The sequence below is a fragment of the Enhydra lutris genome, unplaced genomic scaffold (genome assembly GCF_002288905.1).
Source record: "Enhydra lutris kenyoni isolate GAN:26980312 unplaced genomic scaffold, ASM228890v2 scaffoldscaffold16, whole genome shotgun sequence".
In the NCBI taxonomy this organism is placed as follows: Eukaryota; Metazoa; Chordata; class Mammalia; order Carnivora; family Mustelidae; genus Enhydra; species Enhydra lutris.
Window position 1 is genome coordinate 19705218 of NW_019154100.1, and position 13664 is coordinate 19718881.

Below are 13664 nucleotides of genomic sequence, written 5' to 3' on the forward strand. Positions count from 1 at the left end.
TGTATGTACAATATGGATGATAACTACTTTAGAGCCAAGAGCAAGTACCAATTGCAAATTGTGTGATAATTAAACAACCTTGTAAGAACTTTGAAAATCTAACTCACATTGTTTATTTGTGGGAGGGAAACTACTATGAAAAAGCTGATACAGGCTAGAAAGACAAAGCATGGAAAGTAATCTTACGGTTTGGAGTTAGATCTGGCTGAGAATTCTAGGAAGGGGCTACCATGTAGAGCTATGTAGCCATGGACAAGTTAAAAGGACTTCTCTGAGCCTCAGTTTTTTTCAAGTGTCAAGTATGGAAGATAATTGCCTTGCAGCATTATGATAAGCCGTAAAGGTATTGTAGGAAAGTGCCCGATATATGGCAGTCTCTGTACGTATTTCCTGTATGAGTGACTAGGAATGATGGTATGGCATTCGTGGTAGGAATTAGTTGTAGTCAGATGGTATAATAATGCAAGACTTGGAATACCAAAAGGATTCCAGGACTATGGTCTTAACTTTGTCACTAATATATGGCCTTAAACACAGGACTTCATGATTTTGGATCTCAGATTTCTGAGGTAAAGGAAAGATTTGGAGCAAATGATTCCTAAGATTGTGTACAAGTTTAAGAAGGAAATATCATGTTTCATGAAGAGTAAGATAAAAAAAAATGTTAATAATTTGAAGACTATATAAATAAGAAATAAATGATGGTGCTCTTACAGAATTATGTCTCAAATTCATTATAATTAACTGTAACGAAGCCTAATGACATATTTTTCACTCTCCATAAAATACTCAATTAGAAACAGGCAGGACATTTTAGATAAGATTGGAATGAGAAATTGGCAAAAAATAATAATTAAGATTTTAAAAGCATTTAGCCATCTGTTGTATAATCATGAGAATGATTGAAAAAAGACTCCTAATTTGTAATATTCACAATTTTATAACTTGAAACACTGGGGGAAAGATTCCATGAAAATATATGCACTTATATATCTCTAGACATATCTAATGAAATAAATTAAAAGAGGACAGAAAGTAAGTGATGAAATGTTTGCAATTATATTTTCTTTAAGTTTTCAGCCACTCACAGGGTTGCTTTGAAATGAAGGGGTCCTTTATGGCAAATAAATCTGGAAGAAACCATTATCTTTTTGCTCAAAAACCTTAGTATTAAGGCAGCTTTTAATAAGAGTTTATCCTGGTATGCTAGGCTTTTTCTTTTTCTTTTTCTTTTTCTTTTTTTTTTTTTTTTAAAGATTTTATTTATTTATTTGACAGAGAGATCACAAACAGGCAGAGAGGCAGGCAGAGAGAGAGGAGGAAGCAGGCTCCCCTAGAGAGCAGAGAGCCCGATGCGGGGCTCGATCCCAGGACTCCGAGATCACGACCTGAGCCACGACCTGAGCCACGACCTGAGCCGAAGGCAGCGGCTTAACCCACTGAGCCACCCAGGCGCCCCAAGGCTTTTTCATCAAATGACCTTAATTTACCTATTTAGAGTCACTTTATTTTTGTTTCGCCCTCTCCTCTTTGTATAGAACCATTTGCTTTGGAGCTTGTTATTTTTATTTTTATCTCAAGATTTAAACATTCTTCACCACCTATCCATATAAAAGATAAATTCAAAAGTCATTTTTTATAAAACCTGCATTCTGGGGTGCCTGGGTGGCTCAGTGGGTTAAAGCCTCTGCCTTTAGCCCAGGTCATGATCCCAGGGTCTGTGATCAAGCCCTGCATCAGGCTTTCTGCTCAGCGGGGAGCCTGCTTCCCCCTCTCCCCCTGCCCCCTCTGCCTGCTTCTCTGCCTACTTGTGATCTCTGTCTGTCAAATAGATAAATAAAATCTTTAAAAAAAAAAAAAAAAAGCCTGCATTCTGGCTTTTTCCTTATCTGTATTCTCATATCACTATTATTTTTGCTATAAAAGCTGGCAATCGTATTTTAATTATAGATATCATATTTCATACTGATGTTTTTATCTTGTTCTTCCCAATTAGAGGGTACAAATGTCAAAGAGTGTGTTTATGAGATCTTCATTCCTTATCTGACAAACCACACTTTATGCTGTGCCTCATATCTTAGTGGGTAGTAAAGAAATCAATATACATAAAAAAGGATTTTTGCCATTAATGAGCTCACAGTCTTCAGAGTAAGGTATATCTACAGGTTCCTGAAAGGGTGATTGAAAATTAGCTTACTTTAGTATTTGGACCACCTTATTTCTTAAGGAACTATTATTTTACATTTCCAGATTTTGAACATTCTTTTTTTTTTTTTTAAGATTTTATTTATTTGACAGTTAGAGATCACAAGTAGGCAGAGAGGCAGGCAGACAGAGAGAGGGAAGCACTCCCTACTGAGCAGAGAGCCCGATGCGGGGCTTGATCCCAGGACCCTGAGATAATGACCTGAACTGAAGGGTTTAACCCACTGAGCCACCCAAGTGCCCCCAGATTTTGAACATTCTTGAGTAAGAGCAAAGATCTAAACCCCCAAAGAATATAGACAGAAGACACTGAGATACTAATTTTTTAGTTATAAGCAGTCAGCATATTTAATTGGAATTATCAATTTAATTTTATTATATATATTTTAAAGTAGATAACATGGAACAACTTCTCAGAGAGCATTTACTAGCCTGCTACAGCTGTATATGTGGTTCTTTGAAAATAATGGTGGGAAAATTCTGTATCTGTGTTGTCTAATTCACTAGCCATGAGGCAGGTATAGCCACTTGAAATTAAACATAAATGTTGCTAGTATGCCTAATAAGGAGATAAGTTTTTTGAAAAATCTTAATAAATTTAAATTTAAATATCCACATGGAGCTAGCTATTTACTGTCCTATACAACAGCACGAGTACAGACCAAGGCAGGCAGAAACACAGCCTGAGTGTCATGGCAAAATCTCTCTGGTGCCCAAGGGAGACATCACTCATCAGTCACAGCAAACTCTTCCTTCTGAGTTTGGACACAGCCTTAGAAGAATTTTGAAATCACATCTCCCAAAGAAGAGATACAGTCTGAATAAAATGAGACTTTTTTGGGACTCTTAATTTTTAAGTAGCAAGAAACTAATACAAATTAGCTTAGTTTAAAAAAAAAAAAAGAAAGAAAGAAAGAGGAGGAGGAGGAGGGGATTTGGAGGGCTTCTTTTAACTGAATTTTTTTTTTGGTTTCCATGTGCTTAGATCTTAGTTCAATGTGATCACATGTTATTGTTAGAAGTATGAGTTCCTATACTAGTGCTGCTGGACTTTACATACAGTAATGCTCTCTCCAAATGGTGACAGGGATAAACCCTGGAGAGCCCTGGACCTGCCTTTTAATTGCTTAACAAAAATAGGAAAACCAGGCACTTTCTACCAAACAGTTCTGATAAATTCCCAGGATTAATTCAGTTGAATAGCTTAGGTCATGTACCAACCCTGAAAGCATCACTCTTACAGAGAGATGGATTGCATCGGTGGGGAGACTGCCTCACAGGCTTACCCTGAAAGTTTGAATGGAATTTATAGTTGCTCTCTAAATGGCCCAGATTGAAATTGTGACCAGCATTCATCCTTCTAAAAGGCAGTTCTGATTCTATTAGCACTCTCTCTCTCCCTCTCTCTCTTTTTAGTATCATGTCATCTGCAGATAGTACAAATTGCACTCCTTCCTTACCAATTGTGATGACTTTTATTTCTTTTTCTTGTCTGGTCACTGTGGCTAGGATTTCCAGTACTATGTTGAATAGAAAGGTTAAAGCAGACATCCTTATCTGGTTTCTGACCTTAGAGGTCTCAGTTTTTCACATTAAATATGATGTTGGCTGTGGGTTTTTCATATATGGCCTTTATTATGTTGAAATATGTTCCCTCTGTGTGTAGTTTGTTGAGAATTTTTATCCTGAATGGATATCGTACTTTGTCAAATGCCTTTTCTGCAACTGTTGAGATGATCATATGGTTCTTATCCTTTCTCTTATTAATATGACGTGTCACATTGATTGATTTGCAAATATTGAACCACCTTTGCATCCCTGGAATAAATCCCACTTGATCATAATGATTTCTAATGTATTGTTGGATTCAGTTTGCTAATAATACTTTGTTAAGATTTTTACATCGATGTTCATCAGAGATAATGGCCTACAGTTTTCTTTCTTTTTTTTTTTCTTGTAGTTGATTTCAGGGTAATTCTGGCCTCATAGATTGAATTTGGAAACTTTCTTTGCTCTTTTATTTATTTGGAAGAGTTTAAGAAGAGTAGGTATTAACTCTTCTTTAAATGTTTGGTGGAATTCACCAGGAAGCCATCTGGTCCTGGGTTGTGGTTTGTTGGGAGTTTTTTGATTACTGGTTAACTTTCATTGCTAGTAATTAGTGTGTTAAAATTTTCTACTTCTTCCTGATTCAGTTTTGGGATGTTGTATGTTTCTAGGAATTTATCCATTTCTTCTAGATTGTCCAATTTGTTGGCATATAATTTTTCATACATTTTATTATAACCCTCTATATTTCTGTGGTATCACTTATTATTTCTCCATTTCTGATTTTATTTGAGTCTTCTCTCTTTTTTTTCTTGATGAGGATTAGCAAATTTGTTGATCTTTTCCATGAACCAGTTCCTGATTTCATTGATCTGATCCTATTAAATCTCTTGTTCAAAATATTATGTGATTGTCACACATGCCCTGGAACTTTCTTCAGTGGTCTCTTCAGGTCAGAATTTCCTATTCATTTCAAAAGTCACCTCAAGCACTACAATTTGTAGGAAGCTTTTCCAAATCGTCTTTCTTCTGAAGCAGTGATGCTGAAATCTTCACAATTCAGCTCCCTTAATCTTCCTTTGTTACCTATGTTATTTCCATGTAAACATCTCTCTTTGTAATAACAAAATTTACTCAGTGGCAGGATTTGTGTTGTATATTTTTTTGGTCTCAACAATAGAGATCACAGTACTTTTCTGTGGTACATCAGAGTTTTTCAAAATTTTTTAGCTATGACCTACTGCACAGTGTGGAATACACACACATCCTAAAAACAAATAAAAATTCACAATAATGTTATCGTGTATAATAGTTTCTTTACTATTCTATTTATTTTATTTTAAAATGCTGGTTATACCACAATAGATTGATTTCATGTCCCCCATTTTGCAAAATATTATGGAAGATGATTCTGTAAGGTTTATGAAATGAATTTTTGCCAGAGAAATGCACTGAGAACTTTGGGATATAAATCATTTTTGGAATACAGACTGTCATATCAAGAGGAGAATGATGATTAATTACATGATGATGATGTTTACTGCCTTCAGACATTGTGTTGCTCCATAGTAAAACACTGATCAACAAGAGAACAACAAATTCCCTTGCTGTGATAGTTGGTAAGGGATAAGTGGGTAATTTATGGAAGTTTAGGGAGTTCGATAAGCTTGTGGATACATAAGAATTTATAGAGATACCTTGTATATATATTTAAAGAATATATCTTTATACTAGATATACTAGATATCTAGAAACTATTTTTTTACATTTATTATTTATTTTTAACATAGTTATAAGAAAAAATTGTGAAGACTATTTCTTCAGCTTTTAGAAAGTGTTCCTTAAAGACATGCATTGGGGTGCCTGGGTGGCTCAGTCGTTAAGCGACTGCCTTTGGCTCAGGTCATGATCCCAGAGTCCTGGGATCAAGTCCTGCATCGGGCTCCTTGCTAGCAGGAAGCCTGCTTCTCCCTCTCCCACTCCCCCTGCTTCTGTTCCCCCTCTCGCTGTGTCTCTCTCTGTCAAATAAGTAAATAAATTCTTCAAGAAAAAAAAAAAAGATACATGCATTATCTTTCCATTACCACTACATATGCATTCAAGCAAAATAATTTCTTTTGAACATGTTACTAGGATAATATTTCTCTCTCCTAAAGAATTAATATAGTTACTTGTTGAAATGATAACAGCTCTCTATATTTTTCCTTTGCTCTCATTGTCAGAGCTAAGCTATTCAACTGGTTCAACTGAAGAAGCTATCCTTAGCCTACACACAAATTTTCCTTACTTGTTTATTTGGCTTACTATATTATATATTTACTATTTTTTTGTTAAAAAGGCCCCCATCTTAATTGTACAAAATATATAAATCAGTAAAATAGAAAAAAACATAATTTCTGTGTTGGAACCATAAGTATATTATTCACTTTATGATGTCTTTTAATATCAAATTTGAATCTCCCATGTCTTTTTATTGGGTAAATAATAATTTAGCATACAGCTATACCATAATTTATTTATAGCCTTCCAGCATTGGACTTTTAAGTCTGCTATTAAAATAATTTTGCAGTAAACATTATAGAAGTTCCATCTTTGGGCAAATGGCTTATTATTTCTAAAGGATAGATTTCTAGAAGTATATTTTCTGGTTCAGACTCTACCCTATAAAATTTGCTTCACTTTTCATCCCTAACTAAAGTGATTTAAAATGTCTACTATTGGGGCACCTGGGTGGCTCAGTTGGTTAAGCGTCTGCCTTCAGTTTAGGTCATGATCCTGGGGTCTTGAGATTGAGGCCTGAATTGGGTTTCTTGCTCAGAGGGGAGTCTGCTTCTCCTTCTCCCTCTGTCCCTTGCCCCCACTGTGTCTTCTCTCTCTCACTTGCTCATTCTGTCTCAAATAAATAAAATCTCAAAAAAAAAGAAAAGAAAAGAAAATGTCTATTATGTGTGGGCACTAATCTATGGTGGGTAACTTTATTTTTTTTTTTTAATTTGCCTGTTTTATTTATGTTGTTTATTGAGAGAATCTTCAAATTCCTTTAAAGGTAGCATAACATGAATAACTAAAAGCATTTTTCTCAGGAACAGGGTAAAAAAAAACCCTGAAATAATGGTCATACATGACATTTGAGTGTGCAAATGCTAATAGTGAAATATTCCTAAAGATAAATGCCCAAATTCAGAGATTTTGTAATTTATAAAAACATAAAATTTATACCTTGAAGAACTCCAGAAATGCTTTCCTTGGTCCTGTTATCACTTGGTATCATGCTGTTTTTGACTCTGATGCTCTATTGAACAAATTCTCTGCCTTCATAATGGTTTTAGTTGTGAAGACACATGCAATGAATACAAACAGAAGTCATGTCTGTTTATACATTCGTTTGATTGTTTTTTTAAAATAATTACCCATTTTATTCCCCTAAAAGATTTGATATGCATATAGATATTATGTGATTAAGAGGATAGTGTTTTAAAGTTCTTCAAGTGTTTTAGACTCATGTAAGCAAGGAGTGAATGCTGGAGTATGGAGGGAAGTCTTCGTAGAGAGAATGGGTTCACAGCATATCGGAGGCAATGGTTAGGTAGAGAGTTGGGGAGGAGCACAAAAGGCGTGATCAGGAGTGAGCATCTGAAGGTGGATGACTTATTTTTGCCACCATTGGGGGAAACTCTGCCAGATGAGGTAGTACCAGATGATATAAGCCCCTGTGAGACTCAGTCTGTAGGAATTCTCTTTCTCTTGAAGCCTGGTGTAAGAAGAGGACCAAAGAAGTCAGTACAGTGCATTTCCATGCATGGGAGTAGAATGAAACAAGAAAAGCTTTGGAAAAATAGATCCCAGGTTATTGTATGCAGGTCCGAAGGAAAGAAAAGAATGGAAAACAGAGAGCTTAGCTAAATCACTTCCATAAAAATTAAAATAAACATTCAGAGAGCTTATAAATGTATTTGAGGTTACACAGCTAGTAAACAACAAAGGTAGAATTTGAATTCCAATCTTTTTGACACCAAAATGTGTGGGTATTAGCCTAGCCTTGTAGATTTCACTAGAGATGGAAAAATGTTGAAAGCAACTGATATAAAGATGCTGAGAACAAAGTTGATGAGTTGTGTTTTGATTATACTAATGAAGATAAGAATACGATAAACAAAGGAAAGATGACAATAAACTGACTGAAATTTCAGAATTGCAGTTTTCATTGAGTCACAGAGAAAACTTAGTAAGTTTCGAGCATTTTGAGCCATTTAGAAGAGAAATTGTGTGTTTGTGTGTGTGCGTGTATGTGTGTAAGAGAGAGATAGGAAGAAAAACAGAGCAGGGGTAGGTGGGAGCGAGGACATGCATAAGATTGTTTAGAGAATGAGAGAAGTAAGAAAGCTCAGAGGACCCAGGGAAGAAAAGAAGGTGTAAAGAGGTGGAGAATTCAAGAATGAAGAGCTCTTTGCTACAGAAGGCAAGAAGAGAAATGAAAGTTTGGATCTTTCAAGGATAGGTATTGTAAATATCCTAATACCTTCCATTTCTTTGTAAGTGAGCTTTAAAATCCAGAGGTGAGAATTGAGTAAATCCTAGGGATGAGTGACATGAGAACACAGGGAAATACTCTGTCAGGAGAGGAAATGGAGATGCTGGCACATGAGAAGAGGCCATGACTCTCTGAAATAAAAATTCACTTTAGTTGTTCTCGTTTTTCCCTCCCCCTTTTGTTGTCAACCTTTGAGTCTATTCCATCATTACCTGTATGATTAAGTTCAGAATAGCACTTACTGGGACTTTTAAGTTATTCTGCGAGGTTATGATGTGACAGAAAGTTGTATCCTCTGAGTTAGCTCTTTTTTTCTCTTCTATACCAGTATTCTCATAGGACACCACTGACTTAAAAATCTCTAAATCAGTGGATTCTTCTTAGGTTTTTGTTTTTTTTTTTTTTCTTTGCCATGTCTTTCATGGCTTTTGACCCCCTTGACCAACTCTCTTTCTCCTTTAAAGTTAAATTTTATTTGCTGCTCTCCCATTCATTTGCTTCTCATCTCTGTTTGCATTGCTATGTCCTTTATGCCTGCAGCCCACAAGACAGAATTTCCCATCAGTGGTCTCCTCTCTGTGTCATGTTCCATAGTTTTAATTTTCCTGTGTTTTAAATATCATCACCCTATTAAAGGTTTTAATTCTAGTCCTTACTCATTCTAACTACTTCTTACTTATTTAAATCGGTGAGTGCTTTGATAGTGGGATTTAACTCAGCTTCCTCATTCATACAGTGATCAGACTGACCAAGGACCATCTTCATTTTTTTCCTTTAAATTTTTCCATTTGTGGTCAAAATCTACATCTTGAATTCTCAACCTTCCTGCAGACTCCAGGCTGATATTCCCAAGGTGTCCTGCAATTATTGTCACTTCCCCGGGTTTAAAAATTGACTTTCGCATCTTCCACCTCAAGGCATGTCCTGATTCCTTGATTCTGCTAAAACCTCTGCCCATGGCTTCATTGTCTTTTCTCCTCTCTTGTCCAGTCCAACACTAAGTGCAGCTCTTTCATTTTTTAAAAGTAAGAATCATCTTTTTAGATATATAATTTTTCCTTCCCTTATACCTAATGTACAACTTTGCAGAGAACAAGTGCTCAGGTAATAATTGCTGAAGGGAGTGTCTCATCCTTCTCTTCTTACCTGACTGCTATTAGTTCTCCTTCAGAAACATGGAATCATAATTAAAACCAATTAAATGAGAATCAGCAACATTCTCTTTTTTTCCCCTACTCTTAGCTGAAGTACAGCATTCAAACCACCTGAAATAGAATAAACTGGTAAGAAAAACAATGCTGTTCTTTGAGCCCTGATAGAACATAAATTCAGTGAAAATCTGTTCAAACCACAACTCTAATTAAAGGTTTTAGCTGCCAAATAATATGTTCTGGTTAAAGCCAAGTTAGTATTATAGAGTGTTTCAGGAATAACAGCACAGGCTTTATACTTTGCTGTTGATTTTCTCATGGGAAACTCATGTAAAGGAGAGTGATACCTCCCTATTGACTTTAACTTTTAGAAATGCAAAGCATGCTGAAATTGTACATAATTCTCTTCTAAAGAAAAGGAAATAGCATTTCAATGGTTTTCCTCAGTGTCTTATTGAGTTATGGTGGGGCACAATTATGTCTCTTAAATTGATTTACCAGATGGAACTTTGCATTTTCTATTCAGCTGATTAAGTTGTAGGAGTCTGGAATTGTATCTCATACCATGAAGATCATATATAAAAGCATAAATATTTTAATTAACTACATTTTGAAACTAGCTGATTAGAGGTTTAAACTGGTTTTTTTCCCCCTCTAACTTCCATCGTACTAAAAAAGGGAAATTTTTCTTAAGAATGGGCCTTATCATACAGTTGTTATTTGGCTTAATAATTTAATATCTTAAATGGAACCTATAAAGAAATAAAATAAAATGTTCCTACCCGAGTGAGTTTTGGAAATTGCTTGCTTATCATGGCTATTTAATACATACAAAGTACTCTTAGCATTATAGGGTGAGAAGAATTGATCCTTAACTTACACCCTCATGGATCTTTAACAGAAAAAATTTAAAGAAAAAAAGCTCTATTTTTGCCTTTTTTTCCTCCTTTGAATCTTTCTACAAGTAAGAAAGTATATCAATAAAGCCTTTACCTTTTTTAGAAAATTAAATCTGTTAAAATAGTAAATATTAATTCTAAATAAATTATTGTCCTGTCTGTTTGCTAAGTGATGGGCATCTATCATTAAAAGCTTTCTTTAATGTCTGACTTGCTTACCTAAAAATAATGCCATAAAAATATAGCACAGTAAAACCCAATCTAGTCAGGACAAATATTTGGGAATTTTCAGACTTCCTAAACACTGCCCACACTGGAATTCATTAGACTGCTGTATTGGCTTCCTGTGGCTCCTGTAATAAGTTACTGTAAACTTAGTTGCTTAAAACACACAGACTTGCGCACCTGGGTGGCTCAGTGGGTTAAGCCTCTGCCTTAGGTTCAGGTCGTGATCTCAGGGTCCTGGGATCGAGGCCCGAGTCAGGCTGTCTGCTCAGCGGGGAGCCTGCTTCTCCTCTCTGTCTCTGTCTGCCTACTTGTGACCTTTCTCTCTGTCAAATAAATAAATAAAATCTTTGCCAAAAAAAAAAATACACAGACTTATGATCTTACTGTACTGGAGGTCAAAAGTTCAAAATGTCTGCCTCTGGTGTCAGCAACCGGACACCTCCTTTTCTGGAGGCTCTCGGGGCTCTTCCATCTCATTGCTGTCTGCAGCTGCTGGCGGCTGCCTGCATTGTCTGGCTTGTGGCCCCCTTCCGGCTTCAAAGCTAGCAGTGACTAGTGGAATCTTGAACTGCATTACTCCAGTGCTCACTCCTCTGCCTCTTTTTGGCATTTCAAAATGCCAGTGTGATTCTCCTGGGTCCAACTGGACAATCCAGAATAATTTCCTCATTACAGGAGCTGGTGAGCAGCCTTCAGTCCATCTGCAACCTGAATTCTTTTTTCACCAGGTAAAGTAACAGTCACACGTTCTGGAGAATAGGATACAGTTACCTTGGTCGAGGAGGCATGATTCTGCCTATCACAGCTAACTTAGAGTTTTTATTAGGATGATGTTTGCTACAGAATCCTTTGACTGACTACTTCTCCACCATTTTATTTGAAGTTTGAGGTCTATGTATCCAGAGAGTCATCCAGAGAAAGTTGGCTAATGGAAGGTTCATAAGTGAAGGTTTGTCTATAGAAGGTTCTGGGGTGACCTTAATATATCCAGAGGCAAAATACTTCCTTTGAATCAGTCTGAAGTGGATAGGAGTATTTTCTTATAAATAGGTATTCCAAAGATAGCCTATAATAAAGACAATAAAGCTGTGTGTTCCATTGAGGCAGTAGTGAATTACCAAGAACATCCCCGAACCGTAAAGTTTACAAAATCAAAAATTTGCCAAGGGAAGTAATTAGTAACAAGACCTGCTTAAATGACTTAGAAGGTTTTGAAACGGGACAAGAACAGGAAGCCAGGGAGCGTTTGAGCTGTGCAAAGGACACAGTGCTGTTGATCAGAAGTCCGTGTGCTGATCCTTTCTTACTAGTGCTGTTGATCCCTGGCAACTGGCTGTGTCTTGGGTTTTGAAGGGCCAAATATACTAGCGACTGCACCTCAAGGCTCGAAATTGCATTGAAGCAGTTAACAGTTTCAAATAGTAGTAATTAAACACTAAATAAATATATATGGTAATGACGAGATTGACCGGAGAGCCACTTAAACTAAACGGAACAGTGTGATTCCCTGAGGAGACTAGTGGTGGAACTACCTTCCTGGTAGTGACATAATCCGGAAAGCCCAAGACACACTGGGCAACTGGTTCTCCTTTATCTCCTCAGGGAGCCTCCTGCCATCACTGCCCTTCAGCCTCCACTCTGTCATCATGCCTTCTGTGGCAGTTCAGTGCCCATTCCGGTTACTGACCATTCTCTGACTCCAGCATACTCTTGTCCACTCAACCCTCTGTCTTTTTAAATTCTAAGTCTAGTCTTCCTACCCTCTTGCTTAAGAATCACATGATACCTCTTCTGTCACCTTCAAGGCTGAAGTCCTTACGTGGCATTCACAAACTTTCTCCTCCTCCCACCTCACTCCTGCCCTAACCTTCTCTTACCTGTCCCTACTCTACCTTCTCCTACAGTTTGCCCCCAAAGGACCAAACAAGCTGCAGTCCTTTGAAAAAGCCTTTCTTTACAGAAGCCATTCACATCTGGTTTTCCAAATGGTTGCTGCTTTTCCTAAAGTGTATTCTTGAATCGTTCATATGTTTCTGTAAATGCTCAGCTGATACATACTTCCCCTCTGTGAAGCTTCTCTTGGTGCCTTTCTGTCACCCACCAGGCTGCCCTAAACTCTTACTCCATTCCTTATTCCAAATATATATATGCCCCAATACACCTGGACATATCTTTGTGTACATATGTCTATATTAAAATTAGAATTCTCTACTTAGCTGAGAAATCTTTCAGGATGATATCTGAGGCTTGTTGACTATTATATCCCATGTATCTTCAGAGAGTTCATAATAGACACTGAGTTAATATAGCTTATATGAATAAATAAATGTATAGAGTAAAATAGGAGCTAGTATACCTCTCATTAGGTATTCAAAAATATAGGAAGATTCTTTTTCAAAGAATTTTTTAAAGATTTTATTTATTTATTTGACACAGAGAGAGGGAGGGTGAGAGATGGAACACAGGCGGGGGAGTGGAAGAGGGAGAAGCAGGATTCCCACTGAGCAGGGAGCTTGATCCCAGGACCCTGGGATCATGACCCTAGCTGAAGGCTGACGTCTAATGACTGAGCCACTCGGGCGCCGCTATCAAAGAATTTTTAAGAATGTAATTCAGAGTTATATTTGGTAGGAAAGAGACTGAGTGATTGCTTTTCATTGGCTGTAAACTGGGTATGTCAGAAGAAAATGACACAAATGAAGTAACAAGCTAAACAATGATTTTATAGTTTTATGGAAATAAACTGAAAATTTTCAGATAAACATCAGAGACAAAAACTTAAAGTCATATATTCGAAGGAAATAAGACTTACGTCATTTAAGATTAGACAGTGATTTTACTAAATTTACTATGTATCATTCTCTTCAATACTTTCAAACTCTTTAAAGCCAAGGGAATGGGTATTATTGCCCACATTTGCAAGCAAGAAAACTGAAGCATAGAGACATTGCATAGTACTTGGCCCCCGTCACAGCATTAGTGGCAGATTCAGGGCTGGGAACAACACCAGACTCTTATGCATGTGATCAGGTAAGGTTCATGCTGAGAGCACAAATAAGGACGAAAAAGGTTAGATTTATGGTGATATCCAAGGAGTTATTA

The 13664-nt window shown here is 36.7% G+C and overlaps 1 protein-coding gene across 14 annotated transcripts in view; it reads left to right on the forward strand.

Annotated features, from left to right (window-relative positions):
• LOC111147209 (histone deacetylase 9) overlaps positions 1 to 13664 on the forward strand; it is a 926500-nt gene that overhangs the window by 498331 nt on the left and 414505 nt on the right. The gene's annotated exons all lie outside the window — the stretch shown is intronic.